Here is a 21,564-nt window from a genome sequence, read left to right on the forward strand (position 1 = left end):
TTTAGCCAGGTCTTCCTCATGGCTTACAGAGCCGTTGGAGGGTCTCTAAGGGGGAAAGGAAGCCTTACACAGCTTTGTTTTGGGAGGGAGGGAACACAGCACTTCCGGGTAATCGGTGAGGTGAAAACTGCCTTCTGTGCTCTGGGAGCTCAGAGGACCCTCACAGCCACTTAGACCTACATGGTGCACTGGTGAGAGGTCCCAACAGCCCCGCACAGACTGGATGGTAAGACAAGAACCAGACAGAGAGCGAGACCAAGGACTTGCCTTTCCATTGGCGCTTGGCATGTTTTCTTGCTCATGATTTACATCAAGCACCCTGTCCCTTAGTATCTTTTCCTGGTTATTCTCCTCTTTAAGACTCATCTGCTAAAACCAAAAAATTGAATCAGAGTAAAGAAATAAGTAAATGCAGAAAAACTCCACCTGGAAAAGCTCAAATCTAAACTTAAAACACAACATAAAAAGAAAATACATTGTAATGCTATCCATCCCGAATACAACTAGGTAATTAGAGTCAGAATTTGTCTTCTATTGGACAAAGGGGTACTTAAGAGATCCTGCAGCTCTGAGCCACAAGTCTAGTTTACTAGTTATTAAAATAACGCAGTTGGACTGCTCCTCAATCAGGAAGATAAATAACATCTGATGCCCACCACTACAGCCTTCATACTTTTTTAAATGAAAGGATACAAATGACAAAACCTTAACTGAAATTACACGATGACTGATCAAACTTACCTCTTTGTGTGTAGCACCTAATTCTTCTTCTAACAAACTACACCTTTCGAGTGCTACTCATAATCACTCTCTCAACTCAAATAAAAGGGGCCAAGTCACTGTGTGTTGATGTGTATATATACATTAGTACACTTCTTAGTGTATACTCACCCTAATACATGGATACTGTCACAGAATACCTTTAATGTCCCTCATTGATCGTAACGTCAAGAAAATCTGCTTGTTAACAGCTTTAAATTCTAAGTCTGAGAGAACAAAATGTTATCCTAAATTAATTATATTACCCAGTTTTTAACTGCAAATTGATATACAGAATATAATAAATCTTGAGACATTTATGTCAACTAATACTTTTTAACTGGGGGCTTCCCAGGTGGCTCAGTGGTAAAGAATCCACCTGCCATTGCAAGAGGCAGGTTCGATCCCTGGGTTGGGAAGATCCCCTGAAGCAGAAGATGGGCACCCACTCCAGTATTCTTGCCTGGGAAGTCCCATGAAGAGAGGGGTTTGGTGGGCTACAGTCCACAGGGTCGCAAAGACTGGGACATGACTGAGCATATATGCAGGCAACACTTTTTAACCATATAAAACTCTGACTTCTTACAGAAAAAAAAAATGTATTTACAAGAATTCAAGAAGCTCAGAAGTCAACTAGTTACATAAATATGTGCATCATCCACCTAACAAGGCAGCAAGTATTCAAATCCAGGACGGCCGGGTGGCTGGTACCTTCTCATCCAGGGCCTTGTGATCCTTGAACAGATTTCAGTGCCCTGAGTACCTCTACCTCACTGGTCATGCTGGCTGGGAACTGTGCCTGCTGCTTGCCCGCTGTCATCCAGAGGGACGGCACGTACTGGGAAACCATGCCCTCCAGGTGGCCCAGCAGCAGCTGCAGGGAAGGGCCAAAGGAACACCTTCAACCTCATACTTGAATTCAGGGCCGATAACTCCTCTGAGCCTTACGCTATAGCCGAAAACATGCTAAGGCATGTCTGAATCCCACCAGTTCAGTCTAAATTTAGAGTTGGCTTCCACAGTGGCCCAGTAGTTAAGACTCCACACTTCTGCAGGGGTCATGGGTTTTAATCCCTAGTCAGGGAACTAAGATCCCACACAAAGTGTAGCATGGACAAAAATGCAAGTTAAGAGAACTCCCCCCCTCAAATTTACTAAAATTACATTAGCTCTCACCATAAATTTGAAGCAAGTTATGAGAACCCCAAACTGATCCACTCTGGTCTGCTCAGTGGGAAGATGCGAAAAATGACTTGAAAATCAGACAGAGTTTAAAGACCACAACATGGAGCCCAGCGGTGACCCCCATGGGGCAAATGTCAACACGTGAGAATCCCCCTACTGACCCTGGTGTTGTTCCTTTCCGCTTTCAGCTCAGTGATTTCTTCCTCTCTTTTAAGAAGCTGCTCCTTGCATATATTTAATTCTTCAGTAGGAGTTGTAAACTCCTAGAAAACAGTTAAATGAGTAACTAAATGCAAACACAAATTAAAAAGACAGTGAGACTCTGAAGACTGCTGCTGTCATGTCTCTCCAGGCTCCACACAAAAGATCTCCCTGCCCCTACAGAGAAGAGGGGGTTCACTGACCCCAAGACCACACAGACCACCACAAATCAGACCAGCCTTCAGCCTCCACCTCGACCTGGTAGGAACGCAGCAGGGAAGAACCTGGAATCCAAGCTTGCCTTCCCAAGACCCAGGGATGTCTAAGAAACTTTCCTAAACATAAACCTAGTGACAAAGTGGATAAAGAGATTCTTAAATGACACATAGACAAGTGATCTAGAACCACTGGGGAGAGTGAAGAAAAAAAGTAAGGTCTACAAGGCCACCAGGCTTTGGAGTGTTCCTCTGGGAAAAAGGCTGATGGCACCCCAAGGCCATCTGTTAGACTGACTCCACTGAAGTCACTCAGGCATTCAATAAACTTGATAAAGTATTAAATTCATGTTATATGTCTAGTTCACTTCAGTTGCTCAGTCGTGTCTGACTCTTTGAGACCCCATTAATCGCAGCATGCCAGGCCTCCCTGTCCATCACCAACTCCCAGAGTTTACCCAAACTCATGTCATGAGTCGGTGATGCCATTCAGCCATCTAATATTCTGTCGTCCCCTTCTCCTCCTGCCCCTAATCCTTCCCAGGATCAGGGTCTTTTCCAGTGAGTCAACACTTCACATGAGGTGGCCAACGTATTGGAGCTTCAACTTCAACATCAGTACTTCCAATGAACACCCAGGAGTGATCTCCTTTAGGATGGAGTGGTTGGATCTCCTTGCAGTCCAAGGGACTCTCAAGAGTCTTCTCCAACACCACAGTTCAAAAGCACCAATTCTTCTGCACTCAGCTTTCCTCACAGACCAACTCTCACATCCACACATGAGCACTGGAAAAACCATAGCCTTGGCTAGATGGACCTTTGTTGGAAAAGCAATGTCTCTGCTTTTCAATATACTGTCTAGGTTGGTCATAACTTTCCTTCCAAGGAGTAAGAGTCTTTTAATTTAATGGCTGCAATCACCATCTTCAGTGATTTTGGAGCCCCCAAAAATAAAGTCTGACACTGCTTACCCATCTATTCCCCATGAAGTGATGGGACAAGATTCCATGATCTTAGTTTTCTAAATATTGAGCTTTAAGCCAAAGTTTTCACCCTCCTCTCTCACTTTCATCAAGAGGCTTTTGAGTTCCTCTTCACTCTCTGCCATAAGGGTGATGTCATCTGCATATCTGAGGTTATTGATATTTCTCCCTGCAATCTTGATTCCAGCTTGTTCATCTTCCAGTCCAGCGTTTCTCATGATGTACTCTGCATATAAGTTAAATAAGCAGGGTGACAATATACAGCCTTGACATACTCCTTTGCCTATTTGGAACCAGTCTATTGTTTCATGTCCAGTTCTAACTGTTGCTTCCTGAACTGCATATAGGTTTCCCAAGAGGCAGGTCAGATGATCTGGTATTCCCATCTCTTGAAGAATTTTCCACAGTTTATTTTGATCCACACGGTCAAAGGCTTTGGCATAGTCAATAAAGCAGAAATAGATGCTTTTCTGGAACTCGCTTGCTTTTTCTATGATCCAGCGGATGTTGGCAATTTGATCTCTGGTTCCTCTGCCTTTTCTAAAACCAGCTTGAACATCTGGAAGTTCACAGTTCATGCATTGCTGAAGCCTGGCTTGGAGGATTTTGAGCCTTACTTCCAAAATCACTGCAGATAGTGATTGCAGCCATGAAATTAAAAGACGCTTACTCCTTGGAAGGAAAGTTATGACCAACCTAGATAGCATATTCAAAAGCAGAGACATTAGTTTGCCAACAAAGGTCCATCTAGTCAAGGCTATGGTTTTTCCTGTGTTCATTTATGGATGTGAGAGTTGGACTGTGAAGAAGGCTGAGCGCCGAAGAATTGATGCTTTTGAACTGTGGTGTTGGAGAAGACTCTTGAGAGTCCTGTGGACTGCAAGGAGATCCAACCAGTCCATTCTGAAGGAGATCAGCCCTGGGATTTCTTTGGAGGGAATGATGCTGAAGCTGAAACTCCAGTACTTTGGCCACCTCATGCGAAGAGCTGACTCATTGGAAAAGACTCTGATGCTGGGAGGAATTGAGAGCAGGAAGAGAAGGGGACGCCAGCATATGAGATGGCTGGATGGCATCACTGACTCAATGGACATGAGTCTGAGTGAACTCCGGGAATTTGTGATGAACAGGGAGGCCTGGCGTGCTGCGATTCATGGGGTCGCACAGAGTTGGACATGACTGAGCTGAACTTACTAGCATGTGAAATGAGTGTAATTGTGTGGCAGTTTGAGCATTCTTAGGTATTGTCTTTATTTGGGATTGAAATGAAAGCTGACCTTTTCCAGTCCTGTGGCCACTGCTGAGTTTTCCAAATTTGCTGGCATATTGAGTGCAGCACTTTCACAGCATCATCTTTCAGGATTTGAAATAGCTCAACTGGAATTCCATCACCTCCACTAGCTTTGTTCATAGTGATGCTTTCTAAGGCCCACTTGGCTTCACATTCCAGGATGTTGGGCTCTAGATGAGCGAACACACTGTCATGTTTATCTGGGTCGTGTATTTTACCACAATTTGGTGCACACAGGGCCATCCACGTGGTGAAGTTGCTCAAACTGAACAACACGGAGTCTTTCATTCTTCTATTTTTTTTAGCACACACACACACAAAAAAATCCTGGGCTACGTATCCCCTACTACATACTGAGTATTCAGCATCCAGAACAGTGCCCAGCACTTTTAAGAGGCATGTAGTAGACATTTGAAGATATGAGTTTGTATGTTATACACGTAAGCAATAGGTACTCATCATTAAAATACTGGACACACTGGCCTGTGCTTTGTAAGATGGGGGACATTAAGGGGCTTAGCCTTTCTGCTTTAAGGACTGACTCTCTAGCTCGATCCTCATGCCCCAGAGACTCCTCAAGCCAGTGTTCCCCTTCTTGTGGGGCCCCCGCCCATCCTCCATGCAGCACCTGCACAACCTCTTACAATGTCAGCCTGCTGGTGTTGATCCTGCCCACTAAGGCCAAAATGCCCTGGCTGGCAGGGCCCACAACCATGCTAACAAAATGAGACACAACCCCAGTGCTTTGCGGGGTGAGGGCCAATCTGATGAGTCCAGCCCCCAGCTGCTCTCACCTCAGGCCACTCTGCTTCCAGGATTTGGGCAGAGGCCAAGTTCTTCCTTGTCTTGGCCTTTGCCTTGGGGTTGCAGCACTGAAAAAGCACCCACAGGCAAGCCTTGCTGTGACCCATCCTCGTGGATGGGGGCAGCACCCAACTCAGAGCAACTGCTGTTTCACAGTCTCATACGTCAGCACTCGAGCTATCACCACCAATCTCACACTATGACCACTGCTATTCACACTACGACCACTGCTCTCACACACACATCTCTCACTTTCGATCTCACACACACTGGTCTCACACCACTCTCACACACAGTGCTCTCACACTATGACCACTGCTCTCACACTATGAGCACCAGCACCACTGTCTCAAGAAGAAATGGTGCAAAGGCTCTGCCACCAGCACATCTCCCAGGAGCCAGAAACCCAGAACCCACTCAGTCACAAGGGGCTCCGTGGTAACAGGGGGGCTGGGCTCAGGCCCACCGTCAAGGGTGCAGGGAGGGGGGAGGGGCTGCCAAAAAGAGGGCAGCTGAGTGTGGGGTGCGGGAGAAGAAAGGCCATGCCCACAGCTCAGGCCCACCATCAAACATGACCCTGCAAGATACTGTGTCACAGTCAAACCGAACAGTTTAAACTGATTCAGAAACCACCACCACTAGGAATGAGCACGTCTTCTAAGTGGGCTTCTTCCCCCTCCACCCCTCAAACAAGCCTCCTGTGAGGCTACTGAAAGGGCACCCTTGAACTCAAGGGCATACCCAGAACCCACCCAGCTGAGGTGGACTCACCACACTAGCTGCCCCTCACTCTCACCCTGAGCTCGATCCTCCCTGACTGACTTCCTCACTCGAACTCAACAAGGGCTTGACCAACTTCACTCCAGGCACTTAAAATGAGCCCACAGTGGGTACAGGGGTTCATTCAACCTGCTGCAAACTCGTCCTCTTAACTTCAACCCTGGGCTTCCAGACAACTCTGCCCCATGGGGGCTACACGGTGGAGGTTCAGGGGTGTCCCTGCCTTGAGCAGCAACAGCTAGTGCCTCCCAGACCCTGCCAGGTGCTGCCCCACCCTCCGCCCCTGAGTCTCCCACCCCTCTCCTTGTCCCACTCCCACCCTTGCGGCTCTCCATTCACCAGGGCACAGACCACACTGCTCCTGGCTCAGCCAGGACCTCTGCTGTCACTTGAGGACCTTGGTCCCCATGGTGCTTGGGGTCCTATATCCACCCATCTGAACAATTACACACTCTGGGAGACACAGTACAGTTTGGGGTCCTGCCCACAGCTCACGCTGAACACATTCTCAATTTTTGGCTTTATCTATTGGAGTTCTCTGAGATGTTTTTTTAAAACCTCAACTGTTGCTTTCAAAAAGACTGAAAAACCACTGTGTTCAATTTTAAGAATAAAATCTTCATTTTCAACCTTAAAGTGAAACTGGAGGGAAGACTAAAAGCAGCCATTTTTTCAAACTGAAAAAGAAAGCCCACATGTGACCATGTCACAGAATACAGGTCACATAACCCCTCCCTCCTCAGCCTTCTACTCCACCACCAGCAGCCCATCATCACAAGGCCTGCCCTGGGCTGCCCGGGCCAGGGGAAGAGGGCAGACCAGCTCCTCTGTCTCCAGGCCACATGGGCCGCTTGCTCCCCTTGCTGCACCTTCTTCCCAGGTTCACATCGCACTGAAACAGCCCAAGCAAGCTGGGGGTTCTGATCAGAAACACAACCGTGGGTACTAAGCAAGGACCCCTGATTCTTGTTTTCCACATTATTAAATAAAGATGATCAATAAAATTACTATGACTCTTATATGTGGCTTCAGATGACAGAAGACACCCAGGGTATCCCCACTTCCAGTGAAAGACGCAAGCAGCTTGTAGGTCAGCCTACCAGGAGATAGAAATACATTTTAAAAGAGGTCTTTAGGCAGCCACAATCCAAGATTTCAAACAAAAGGGAAGCCCAGCGAGGGAATGAGAGACTGAGAGGGTCACTCCTTCCCTCGGGGCATCTGAACAAAGCTGACTCTGAGAAGAAAAAGCAGGGAAAAAGTCAAGTGGAGGGGGCTGGCTAACACAGCTCTGGACGGTTCCTTGGGCTGGGAAGACAAAAATTTGAGTGCAGGCCTGACAAGTCAGTCCAGATGTCAGAAAACGTACCAAACACTCTGCCCAAACCAGCTGAGTGCTGAGTATCAGTTACCTCGTTGTGCTCAGGAGACAGACGGTGGGCCAGGACCTGCCAAGAAGGAGGGGCCCTCGGAAGCACCTCAGGCTTCCAGATGGAGATGCTGGAAGGCTCCTCCCTGGGGCTGGGGGGAAGGTGGGTGAAGGCTGCTGAGACTGAGTTTATAAGAACCCCCCCCACACACACCCAGCCTCAAATCCCTCAGGCCTTGAGTGAACAGACAGCTCTGTCCCCACTGGAGGTCTGCATCAGAGGAAACTCTGGAGAAGACAGCATCACCAGAACCTCTAGGGTTTTCCAAACATAATGTTCAACATGCAATAAAAAAGCAAAAGAGGGTATAACAACAAACATGACCAAGAAAAAAAGAACTGAACTAGATCCAGAGGTGTCAGTTGTATATCAGCATATCGGAGGTATGCTAGAGGCATCAGATGCAAACGTCACCTGTTCAAAGATATACTTGACAAAAGGAAAAATTTCTGAGAATCAAAACTGAATCTAGAACTTTACAATAACAGTGACTGAATTAAAAAACTCAGTCTCTGGGCTTAACATCAAATTGGATGTAGCTGAAGAGAGGATCAGTGAACTGAAGGATGGGTCAGTTAAATATATGTGTGTGTGTGTATATATATATATATATATACACACACACACATATATTTATATATATATATATATATATTCCCATATATATATATATCCCATATATTATCACATATATATATATATATATATATATATATATATATATATATATATATATATGGGGAAAAAGTATAGAATATATTAAAGGAGCCCCTTGTTAAACTACGTTGTTAAAAACTATAAATGGGGACCCTCATGGTAGAAAAAAGACAGAAAGGGGAATAAGAAATGCCTACAGGGGTTGAAACTAAAGAGCCTCTTAATGAAAGTGAAGAGGAAAGTGAAAAATCTGGCATAAAACTCAACATTCAAAAAATGAAGATCATAGCATCCGGCCCCATCACTTCATGGCAAATAAATGGGGCAACAATGGAAACAGTGACAGACTTTATTTTCTTGGGCTCCAAAATCACTGCAGATGGTGAAATTAAAAGATGCTTGCTCCTTGGAAGGAAAGGTATGACAAACCTAGACAGCATATTAAAAAGCAGAGACATTACTTTGCCGACAAATGTTCATTGAGTCAAAGTTATGGTATTTCCAGTAGTCATGTATGGATGTGAGAGTTGGCCCATGAAGAAGGCTGAACACCAAAGAATCGATGCTTCTAAACTGTGGAGTTGGAGAAGAGTCTTGAGAGCCCTGTGGACTGCTAGGAGATCCAACCAGTCAATCCTAAAGCAAATCAGACCTGAATATTCACTGGAAAGTCTACTGCTGAAGTTCCAATACTTTGGCCACCTGATGCGAAGAACTGACTCATTGGAAAATAACCTGATGCTGGGGAAGACAGAAGACAGGAGGAGAAGGGGATGACAGAGGATGAGATGGTTGGATGGCATCACCGACTCAATGGACATGAGCTTGAGCAAGCTCCAGGAGTTGATGATGGACAGAGAAGCCTGGCATGCTGCAGTCCATGGGGGGGCGACTGAACTGATTGACAGGGACAGTGGCAAGAGTTGGTTCAAGAATCAGACCACTGACTCAAAAATGAAAACCACACATTGGTTTCAACTCCTCTGCGTGTGCCTAAGGCAAGAAGAAAATGTTCAAGCGCTCAGAGGAAAAAAAAAAAGGTGTGGCTTTTAATGGCACAGAAACACTGAGAGCTGACTTTCCAAGAACAAGGAAGTCAGAAGATAATGAATTTGCATCTATAAAATGCTGAAAAACAAATAACCACCAACCTGGAATTCTATACCCAAGAAAAACACTCTTCAAAAGTGAAAGCAAAATAAAGACTTTTAGGGCACATGGAAATGAGACAACTCATCACCCACAGACATGAACTAACAAAATATTAAGGCAGTGCCTTGGGGAAAAGAAAAGTAGTCTCTGATGGAAATATAAAAAAACAAGTAAAGACCAACAACGAGTAACTGTGAGGGTAAATACTAACTTTACAAAACAATGATGTTAAGGCAAAAAATATATCTAACAATTTAAAGTGTAACAGTGACAAGGAGGAAAACAGTCGCGTCAGGGAGGCAGTAAAAGTATTAAGTTAGACTTGAATGTAAAACACACGCTGTATCTACGAATGTGCACCCAACAACCTGACAGAGGAGCACAGAACTAGAGAAACACTTGATACTTCTAAAAGAAGGCAAGAAATTGAGCTCTAGGAGTTGCTTGTATACTTTTGAGATTAGTTGTTTTTCAGTTGCTTCATTTGCTATTATTTTCTCCCATTCTGAAGGCTGTCTTTTCACCTTGCTTATAATTTCCTTTGTTGTGCAGAAGCTTTTAAGTTTAATTAGGTCCCATTTGTTTATTTTTGCTTTTATTTCCAATATTCTGGGAGGTGGGTCATAGAGGATCCTGCTGTCATGTATGTCGGAGAGTGTTTTGCCTATGTTCTCCTCTAGGAGTTTTATAGTTTCTGGTCTTCCATTTAGATTTTTAATCCATTTTGAGTTTATTTTTGTGTATGGTGTTAGAAAGTGTTCTAGTTTTATTCTTTTACAAGTGGTTGACCAGTTTTCCCAGCACCACTTGTTAAAGAGATTGTCTTTAATAATATGTATATTCTTGCATTTTGTCAAAGATAAGGCATCCATATGTGTGTGGATTTATCTCTGGGCTTTCTATTTTGTTCCATTAATCTATATTTCTGTCTTTGTGCCAGTACCATACTGTCTTGATGACTGTGGCTTTGTAGTAGAGCCTGAAGTCAGGCAGGTTGATTGTTCCAGTTCCATTCTTCTTTCTCAAGATTGCTTTGGCTATTTGAGTTTTTTTTTTGTATTTCCATACAAATTGTGAAATTATTTGTTCTAGTAGCAGTCTTTTGGATTCTGTGGGAGAGGGAGAGGGTGGGATGATTTGGGAGAATGACATTGAAATATGTATAATATCATATATGAAACGAGTCACCAATCCAGGTTCGATGCATGATACTGGATGCTTGGGGCTGGTGCACTGGGACGACCCAGAGGGATGGTACGGGGAGGGAGGTGGAAGGGGTTTCAAGATTTGGAACATGTATACATGCATGGAGGATTCATGTTGATGTATGGCAAAACCAATACAACATTGTAAAGTAATTAGCCTCAATTAAAATAAATAAATAAAAAAAAAAAAAGCCGAACATGACCGAGTGATTTAGCACAAATTCTCAGGCTCTCCTGGCAGTGACCACTGTGTTCTAACAGCTTCTCTGTCTCTCTTCAAGTTATAAATTCATTAAAGACTGAGGCAGTTTTTTTTTTTCCTTCTACCTATAATCTCAGATCCTAGCAGAGATTCTGGCGCAGAGATTCTTACTAAGTGTGTAATGAAGTTTTCTTGATTTAATGACTATCTGTATCAACATATCAAGTGTCATGTATTTCATATCACTACATGGGATTTATGGACTGAATGTTTGGGTTCCCTCCAAAACTCATATGTTGAAGTCTTAACCCCCAGAGTATTTGGACGTGGAGCCTTTAGGGAAATGCATGAGTGTTTGCTAAATCACTCAGTCATCTGCAACTCTCTGCAACCCCATGGACTGTAGTCTGCCAGGCTCCTCTGTCCATGGGATTTTCCAGGCAAGGATACTGGAGTGGGTTGCCATTTCCTCCTCCAGGGGATCTTCCTGACTCAGGGATCAAACCTGTGTCCCAATGCAGGGGGCTGGATTTGATCCCTGGTCAGCAAACTAGATCCCACATGCTGGGACTAAGCCCTGGTGTGGTCAAATAATTTTTTTTTAATTCAAGTAACACTAAATTCAACACTATACTTTAAAAACAGCATGTGTAGATTGAGCCTATTTCTGTTACAGTCACTCTATCTATGTAGTTCTCTATCCATCCTTCTGTCAGTATTTGTTATAATGGTGTTCACCAACTGTGGATATTTGTAGTATTTCTGTGATCATAAAATCAGGATGATTTGAACTTTGGTAAAAAAAAAATAAAAAAATAAAAAAAATAAAACAGAAGAGACACCAAGAGATCACTCTTTCTCCCCCTCCTTCCATCCCCCCTAGCTTTTTCCCCCTGCAAGGTCACCCAGGAAAGACGATTTGAGCACACACTGAAAAGGAGCTCCCAAAGGGAGCTCTCAGCAGACATCCACCCTGTCAACATTGGGTCTAAGAGTGGTGAGAAAACAAATTTCTGTTGTCAAAGCCACCAGCCTATGGTATTTTGTACTGGAAGCCCCAGCACGATAACACAGGGGACATATCCAGTTCATATAACCATATTGTGACCATTGATGGGTGTGGTCATATAGGAAACCTCCTGAGGCAGAAAGCTGCTTTCTATTCCAAAACAGTTCCAGTAATACTTCCCATTCCATTTTAAGAACATAAGTGTTCAACATGACAAGATTGACAAACCTATTTTTCTATCATTCTGCTTTACTTCTGCAAACAAGTATCTTAGAATAGTAACTTTTGGGACTGGAAATGGTTACATGAATATGTGGTTCAGTTTTGAATGTATGGCTAATATTTTTTGCAGTTAAGTAGCATTTTCTGTTTTCCAATGACACTTTAAAGCCCATTTATGTTACCTGAGTATGCATAATTAATTCCTCCTTTGGAAAAGTCTTTGTTTTCTCCACTGAGCTGGTGATTCTTCATCATCCCACTCAAATCCTACCACAGCCCTCGCACCCCTGGCCACACTTATCATCCAGTTCCCTGCCTCAAAGCCTGACATCTACAAGCTGCAGACCCCAGGCTTAGCTGTTCTCAGTGCCTCTTTCTCGGCTCTTGACCAAAGGGAAGCACTATTAGAGTGTGAAGGGAGGAGTGTGAAGGGCGGGGAGAGAGAGGGGTGGGTCTTCTCCCTCTCTCTCTCCCAGAGCCTGGTCTCCACTATGGGTGCCTTCCTCTGTAATATAGCACCCACGCTGGGTGGCCCCTCTCCTATGACCACAGCTCTGGATGGGTTCTAGGAATAGCACACCTTTTCTCTTTTCTTTCTCCAGGCCCAAGGATTATAGAGGCTTCTGCTCTTAATAGTTCCCAGTGGCTTCTCCATTCGTCTTGATTCTCTTTACTTTGCCCACAGTGTGAGTTAAGGGTTGAGTTGTAACCCCTGCCCCCCATTCCTATGTTGAAGTTCTAACCCCCAAGACCTCAGAATGTGACTGTCTTAGGAGAGTGTCTTCAAAAAGGTAATTAAAGCTAAACAAATTCATACAGGTGGACCCTAATCCAATCTAACTTGTGTCCATATAATAAGAAGCCCAGGTGACACTAGTGGGAAAGAACCCGCCTGCCAAAGCAGGAGACATACGAGATGTGGGTTTGATCTCTGGCTCTGGAAGATCACCTTGGAGGAGGGCATGGCAACCCACTCAAGTATTCTTGCCTGGAGAATCCCATGGACAGAGGAGACTGGTGGGTTACAGTCCATGGGGTGCCAAAGAGTCGGATATGACTGAGCAACTTAGAATATACACAGTAAGAGAAGATTAGGACATCGACAAGCAGAGAAGGAAGACAGTCTGTGGGGAAGGCAGCCGTCTGCAAGCCAAGGAGAGAGGCCTCAAAAGAAACCAACCCTGCCCGCATCTTAACCTTGGACCTTCCAGCCTCCATAAAATAAATGTCTGTTGTTTTTAAGCCACTCATCAATGGTGGTGGTGGCTTAGTCACTCATTCATGTCCAACTCTTTGTGACCCTGTGGGCTGTAGCCCACCAGGCTCCTCTGTACATGGGATTTCCCAGGCAAGAATCCTGGAGTGGGTTGCCATTTCCTTCTCCAGGGCATCTTCCAAACCCAGGGATCAAACCCAAATCTCCTGCATTGCATGCTGTTTCTTTACCTCTGAGACATCAGGGAAGCTCACTTATCAATGGTACTTTTGTTACAGATACCTAAACGGACTAAGACTTTGTTAGAGCAGCCCCATCAGACTATGACACCACGGTCAATCATCCCATCACTAAACCGCTTGTGGAGCCTTGGGGATGTGCTGGTTATATCCTTCTCAGACCTGGTCTCACACAGCCAACCTCACCAAGGACACTATCATATGTCCCTTTATCCACTCCACGGTATCTATCATCACATTCCTAAGTTTATAAATATGTCAACATTTGTGCTGTGAATACCTGTTCCTGAAATACTGCAGGACTTGCTTTCACAGTAAGGTTCCTAAGCCATTTCTAAGCGAGGAGCCAAGTGACATCAAAGTCTTTGTGCAGAGCAGCTTGTCATTTTTGGAAAAAAATTTTCACATTTTTTTTTACATCAGCTGCTTCTGGAAGGCCTGGGGTGATGACTGAAGTCCAGAGAGCCTCTGGAGATGCTGCGTGAGAGTTTTTGTTGCTGCTTCAGTGGCTGGGAGGCCCAGTAGCTGGTGAGGAACCCAAGCAAGGTGAGCTGGAATGTGTTAGAGAGGCCCTGGGTTCTGCATTTAAGGAGATCTAGGGAGGAAGAAAAGATACCGCTACAGTGAGAGTTGTTAGAACAGCAGGAAAAGCTATCTAATTCAACTTATTGAAGGAATATAAAGGGCTTCCCTAGTGGCTCAGTGGTAAAGGATCCACCTAACAAGCAGGAGATGTGGGTTTAGTTCCTGGGTTGGGAAAATCCCTGGGAGGAAGGAATGGCAACCCACTCTAGTATTCTTGCCCAGAGAATTCCATGGACAGAGGAGACTGGTGGGCTACAGTCCACAGGGTTGCAAAAGTGTCAGACACAACCTAATTACTAAACAATGACAAAGTAGTATAAAATTTATAAAATCATAGGGCGGGATGGAATTTATTGAGATGTCCCAGTTTTACCACCTTTCCCCTTATGCAGCCCCTCAAGTATCGAGTTACTCCTAATAAATACATTTCTTTGTCTCCAAAGCTCTTTCACAATCATATTTCATTTAAGCCTCAAGGAAATTGGGTAAGGTAGATAGGGAGGTATTAATGTCTCCATTTTACAAATAAATGAAACTGAAGAGCAGGTAGTTGAAATGCCAGTGTTCAAGGAGCTAAAAGGTGTTAGAGCTAGGTCTGGAGGCTTGTGATCCTGACAGACCAGGTGGGTATTGATAGAGTTCCCATTGTTTACACTCCTTGCTAATCTGTGCATGCACAAAAAAGACTGATGTCACAGGTGGACATTCCATCCAAAACTCACAGCGAGGAAGGACTTCTCTATATCTGGCCGTGAGCAGAAAAGGCAGAGGAAGGGAGAGAGTGAGAGAAAGACATAATACGAGCTGAGTTTACAGGTAGCAGGAGGGGGCACATGCACCCTTATCTTGGCCCCGACTGGGCAGAGCAACACAGGAGAGCAAGTAGACGTACAGAGGCTGAGCCTCTCTGAACACGGTCCCCCTCCCAACTCCATATTCAGCTGGCAGGTCCCAGGAGTCAGGTCATCCATTACCTCCCTCTAATGCTCTGATGGATATGTTTGTAACACACAGGGTTTCCATTAATCTGGGGAAAATTCTACTTTAGGCTTTCACTGAATCAGAAATTGCTTCAGCCATGACTCCTGTCTCCAGTGAACTGGGTCCCTCTTCCTCCACAGAGATGCCCCACACAGGCTGCTCTTGCCTGCACCCTCCACCTGCCTGTCTCTCTCTATATATTTTTTTAAATTGGAGGATAATTGCCTTACAATTTTGTGGTGCTCTCTGCCATACATCGTTAATCAGTCATAATTATCTCTCTTTCTCTCTCTCTCTCTCTCTCCATAGATATAGATATAGATATAGATATAGATATCCCCGCACCCTCTTGAGCCTCCTCCACCCCGCATTCCACCCCTCTAGGTCATCACAGAGCTCCAGGTTGGGCTCCCTGTGCTGTATAGCAGCCTCCCACAAGTTATGAGCATACATGGGACTTCCTTGGTGGTTCAAATGGTGAAGAATATGCCTGCAATGCAGGAGACTCTGTTTGATCCCTGGATTGAGAAGATCTCCTGGAGAAGGGAAGGGCAACCCACTCCAGTATTTTTGGCTGGGAAATCCCATGGACAGAGGAACTTAGTGGGCTGCAGTCCATGGGGTCTCAAAGAGTCAGACACATCTGAGTGACTTTGAGAGTGAGTGTATATACATCAATGCTACTTTCTCAATTTGTCCTAGCCTCTCCTTCCCCCGCCGTGTCCACAAGTCCATTCCCTACATCTGCATCTCCATTTCTTCTCTGTAAATAGGTTCATCAGTACTGTTTTCCTAGATTCTGTATATATGTGTGGTGCGTGCATGCTAAGTCGCTTTGGCCGTGACTTTGGTCACACACACCCCATAGACTGTAGCCTGCCATAATGCATATCATACATGCGTTAATATACAATATTTGTTTTTCTCTTTCTGACTTACTCACCTGCTCTCTTTACTCCTTCTCTACATCTATCCTTGGAGGCCTACCTTCTCCAAGAAGCTTGAGTGTTTCAACCTTCAGGGATTTTTGTCTCAGCTGCATTCCTGAAGCCATTATCATGCAGACCCCCAAACTCAGCACTGAACATATGCTCTTCAGGACTAGTTCTCTGATGAAATGTTAGCTCCTGGTGAATCAAGCTGGAATCCCACACCCTACTGAATCTATGCTCCTGCTAGTAGATCCATGCATGTTAGCTGTGACTTTTCTGGGAAAGAGTAGGCAAAATTAGGGTTAAACACAGCCAGTAATTGGAATACAAGAGGAAAGGGGGAAAGAGTGGGAATTAATTGTCTTCCCGTGTTGGAAGTTTTCAGTGTTGTTTCAAGATACACGTACAGTCAGCATTTTCATGTTGCTCTAAGATTAGCACAAGGTAAGAGAACAAATAGAAACTTTCCTTTGTGCTATTTTAGGAACAAGGAAAATAAAATAATACCTTCCAAATGGAGGAACAGCCTAGCTTTCTGTGACACAAGAATGGGCTTGTAACACCTCAGCTGTAACAGTTTCAAATGGAATCCTACTACAGTGCAAAGTATATTTATCAGTGTATTTGAGGAACCCTTTCTCCTAAGTCCCCCCAGGGGGAGATCCAGAGGCCCAGGCAGTCTCCTTTTAAGCTCTCCTTTTCCACCCTGGCAGGTCTGAGGGACTCCCCTGCCCCACCACCTCTCCTCTTGGTAATTGTCACCACCTCCCCAAGCTGTCAAGTTTCTCACCCCTTCCTGAGGGGCTCTGAAAGCTGGTCTCTTTATGCCCAACTGTTGGACTGTACCTCACAAGCCTACAAATCCTGCATTTGCCCAGCTTCAAGACTGAAGAAAGCCTGGATTGGGCAACAGAGGGCTTCCCCAGTGGCTCAGCGGTGAAGAATCAACTAGCGATGCAGGAGACACAGGAGATGGGTTTCGATCCCTGGGCCAGGAAGATCCCCTGGAGAAAGGAATGGCAAACCACTCCAGTGTTCTTGACTGGAGAATCCCATGAACAGAGGAGACTGCCGGGCTACAGCCCATAAGGTTGCAAAGAGTCAGGCCTGACTGAAGTGACTTAGCATGCACACATGCATCAAGCAAGAGAGACATCAGTGGTTTGACAGATGAGGAGCTTATGTGTCTGAAGCAAAGTCCTAGAGCAACACCCCCACCCTGTACAGCAGACACCTTCAGGACGTGGCAGCAGTCTTTGCTCCTGGTGTAGGGGGAGATTGCCAGTTACAGGGGAGTTGATGTCAGATGGGCTCATTGATTACCAGGGAAACCAACAGAAGGGCACACCCCTCACCGCCCCTTTGATAAGAGCAATCACTAGCTGGGGCCCAAGGCAAGTATGAAAGAAGGCCAGAGTAAGTGTAAATAAAGCAGACAGTGGTCTGGCAAGGGATGGACAGAAATCAAGGGAACAGCCATCTTGAGTGGCCTGGTCAGCCACCACCCGTCCTGGTTGTCCCTGAAAAAAAAGCTTGTAGACCCTCTTCATTTTAAGACTTTAATGCTCATCATGACAAGAGGAAAGACAAAATATGGGGAATTACATGTGTGTGTGTGTGTGTCCAGTGGCTAACTTGTGTCTGACTCTTTGCAACCCCGTGGATTGTAGCCCGCCTGGCTCCTCTGTCCATGGAACTTTCCAGACAAGAATACTGGAGTGGGTTGTCATTTCCTCCTCCAGGGGATCTTCCCGACCCAGGGATCAAACCTGTATCTCCTGCATTGGTAGGTGGATTTTTACCACTTGAGCCACCTGGGAAGCCTGAGGAAATATACAAAGAGTACAAATCTGACAGTCTTGAGTTTGGTCCAGAGCATCTGATGATCTGGTTGAAATAACTGGAACTTTCTTTTATGTCAATATCGGGTGTTGTAAGCAGATAGGGGAGGGGGTCCCTGGAGAAGGAGAATCAAGTATGACCTCATTTTGGTCCAAGACATTTTGTGATCTAAGCCTGGCCACAATGCTTGCCCTTAAACAGGTCTCAGTAATTAATGATCTTGAGGGAAGAAAGGACTGCAGGAATGAAGGGAAAGCAGACAAGAAACAATGGGTCTAGGACTCCCCTGGTGGTCCAGTGGCTAAGACTCTGAGCTCTCAGTGCAAAGGGGCTGGGGTTCCATCCCTGGTCAGGGAACTAGATCCTGCATGCCACAACTAAGAGTTTGCACACCCCAACTAAAGATCCTGCATGCTGTATAAGGTGGCCATTGAAAAAAAATTGGTCCACATTAAAAATATATGACTTAATTTTTTTAATAGAGAAATAGAGGTGAGCAAGAAATAATCAACACAGCAACAGGCCTGTTGTTGTTCTTCATTTGTCTTTAGCTCTGGGGTAAAACTGTCAGTTGTGGGGGAAAAGCTAATCAGAAAATTCTAGCCAGGGTTTTGAAATTTAAGTCCAAGATTATATGATGGCACCATTCAGCCTCCCAAATAGGTGACATAAAGTCAGGATGTGCTGTCACATGTCCACAGAACATAGAATTCCTATGGTTCTTTGTTAGTAGGGACTATGAATGTACATTTCAAAGCATCCATGTCTGAAAAAATTGGCTTCTAATGTAGTTTGCTGTAAAAAGCCAAACTATTTAATACAAAGGGTTATACACATGCACATGCATATAGACTACATATGCACACATATATTTTTTTAAGAATTTTTTTGATGTGGACCATTTTTAAAGTTGTTTATTGAATTTGTTACAATATTGCTCCTGGTTTTGGTTTTGGTTTTTGGGCAGTGAGGCATGTGCCATCTTGGTCCCCCCCCCCATCAGGGATTGAACCTGTAGCCCCTGCATTGGAAAGCACAGTCTTAACCACAGCACCACCAGGGAAGTCCCTTTTGTTTAACTCTTAAGTAAAAACAAGAAGCCATTTGGCCCCAGTCTAAATATTCAGGGAAATAAGCAAGTAGAATTATTCCTGTTGGAATGCCATGTTAATTTATTATGCATAGCATGATCAAATAAAAGGCCACAAGACAGAACAAGCAGACTCTGCTCTTTCAGAGGTAAAAGAGAAATGCAAAGATGCTAAGTCTTGGTCCTTCCTGAGAATTAATTTTGCCCCCAGGATTCTTAGCAATTAGGTCTTTTCATCTTGGAGGTATCAGAGGCAAAGGAGGGCGCACAGCACCAAATCCATGGCGCAGAGTTCAACACACAGTATTCCACCTGGGGGCATGGAATAAAAAACCCAGCACTGAGAAGGAGTCATGCACAGACACAAGATTTATGGAGGCCATGCAGGGAAAGAAAATATGTGGGTTACAATTCATACTACTCTGGATGCAGCCATTTTTCACACAGCAGAAACTATGAGAGAGAAGACAAAGGAGAAAGACAAAGAAAAGTGGGAAGGGGCTTTCCCTGGTGGTTCAGTGGTTAAGAATCTGCCTTCCAATGCAAGGGATGAAGGTTTGATCCCTGGTGGGGGAACTAAGATCCCACAAGCCATAGTTGGAAAGTCACAACTACTGAGCCCAGGAGCCACATCTAGAGAGAAGCCCATGCCCCACAATGAAAGATCCCACATGCTGCAATTAAGACCCACCATAGCCAAAAAATAATTTAAAATATTAAAAAAAAAAAGAAAAGAAAAGTGGGGAAAGGGTAAAATTAAGAAAGAGAAGGTTGCAGCCTCCTACTGGATACCTGACTGATCCCTCGTCAGCAACTCAGCAGCCACTCAGCATCGGTACTCTCTCAGCATCCCTGCTGTCTCCATGGTGATTTAATGTGATTCTGATGGATGTGACTAGTTCATGGACGCTTCCTAGAGCTGGGCACTGTTATTGCTAACTCCATTTTCCAGATGAGAAAACAGTGCTCCCGAGATTGTTAACAACTTGTCCCAAATCACTGAGTTGCTAAAATTGTGGAATCAGGCTGTTTCAGGCCCAAGCATGCTCTTCGTGAGCAAAGTAAAAAATAAGATGGTGTTTAATGGAGGAGAATGTGAACATATATTGAGTACTTAATATGTACCTGGCATGTGATCCTCACAACAGTCCTGAAAGGGAACTATCATTCCCATTGCATAGATGAAGAAATTGAGGCTCAGTGCTCATTTTGGCAGCACATATACTTAAATTGGAATGATACAAATAAGATTAGGATGGCCCCTGCTCAAGGATGACAGGCGAATTGGTGAAGCATTTCATGTTTTTATAGCAGAACCATCAGAACATTGTGAAGCGATTTTCCTCCAATTAAAAAATAAAGTTTAAAAAGTATGAATAAAATAGGGATTTAAAAAAAATGAGGCTCAGAGAGGTTAAATAACTTATCTAAAGTTGCACTGCTTAGTAAAAAAGCCCTGGTCTGGGGCACTTCACCTCTTCTCAGTGTCTGTGCTGAGAGTTTTGTACTTTCTCTCTGAAATAAATCCTGTTTGCTTAGTACCATGAAAAAAAAAAAAAAGCCAGGTCTCTCAGACTGCAAAGCCCATATTCCATTTAAATATATATACATATATATATATATATATATATATATATATATATAGTTGTTTTGCTCCTAAATTTTATTTATTATTTGGCTTCTTCATGTCTTCACTGTGGAATGTGGAATCTAGTTTCCTGACCAGGGATCAAACCCAGGCCCCATACATTGGGAATACAGTGTCTTAGCCACTGGACCACCAGGGAAGTCCCCCATATTCTTTCTTATTCTTTCTTCCAAATGGAATTCTCAGAAATTTCACAGATTGAACTAAATAATTAAAAATCTCTCCTCTAGATATTTTTAGTTCTGCATATCGAAACCAAACACCTAGTGTATTTGTCAGAATTTGAAAGAAATCTATTAAAGATTGCTTGCAAGAAAACCACTGTATAAACTATGTTTTATAAATTCTTCTGTTTTAATTAATTAGGTTTTCTAAAGTTTTAAGGAAAAAAAAGAGACAAAAAGCAGTTTTTAATGATTTAGAATTAGGATTCATGAATACACTGGATTCTTTTTTGATTTTAGGGGAAAGCAGAGAGTAAATGTGGTGGGAAACTATGAGGGTCCAGAGATTCAGACTTTAGCCTGGAAGAGACATTAAAGAGGTATTTCAGGGACTTCCCTGGTGGTCCAGTGGCTAAGACTCTGTGCTCCCAATGCGGTGAGTGTGGGTTCGACCTCTGGTCAGGGAACTAGATCCCGCATGCCACAAAGAAGATTGAAGATCTTATGTGCTGCAACTAAGACCCGGTACAGTGAAATAAATACTTAATAAATAAAATAAATATTTAAAAGAAACCTCAATTATTAAAAAAAAAAGATGCAATTCTAATTTTTTTTCTCTTTTTGAATAACTTTATTTGGGGAGCGTTCCATAAGCATTAGGAACATAAATAAAATGACACACCACTGCTGACAATGAAAAAACAGCATTTGATCATTTCCAGCTTTATAAATTAAAAAAAATGATTCAGTTACAAGAACAAAAAAAAGTTTA

At 44.0% G+C, this 21,564-nt stretch overlaps 1 non-coding gene across 1 annotated transcript; it reads left to right on the forward strand.

The window, feature by feature from the left end:
• The first annotated feature begins 20,180 nt into the window (after window positions 1-20,180).
• On the forward strand, window positions 20,181-20,287 carry LOC112583010. Its single transcript, XR_003107376.1, has one exon. It is a non-coding gene; the product is annotated as a U6 spliceosomal RNA (small nuclear RNA).
• Window positions 20,288-21,564: the final 1,277 nt, after the last annotated feature.

Source organism: Bubalus bubalis, chromosome 2 (genome assembly GCF_019923935.1).
Source record: "Bubalus bubalis isolate 160015118507 breed Murrah chromosome 2, NDDB_SH_1, whole genome shotgun sequence".
NCBI lineage: Eukaryota > Metazoa > Chordata > Mammalia > Artiodactyla > Bovidae > Bubalus > Bubalus bubalis.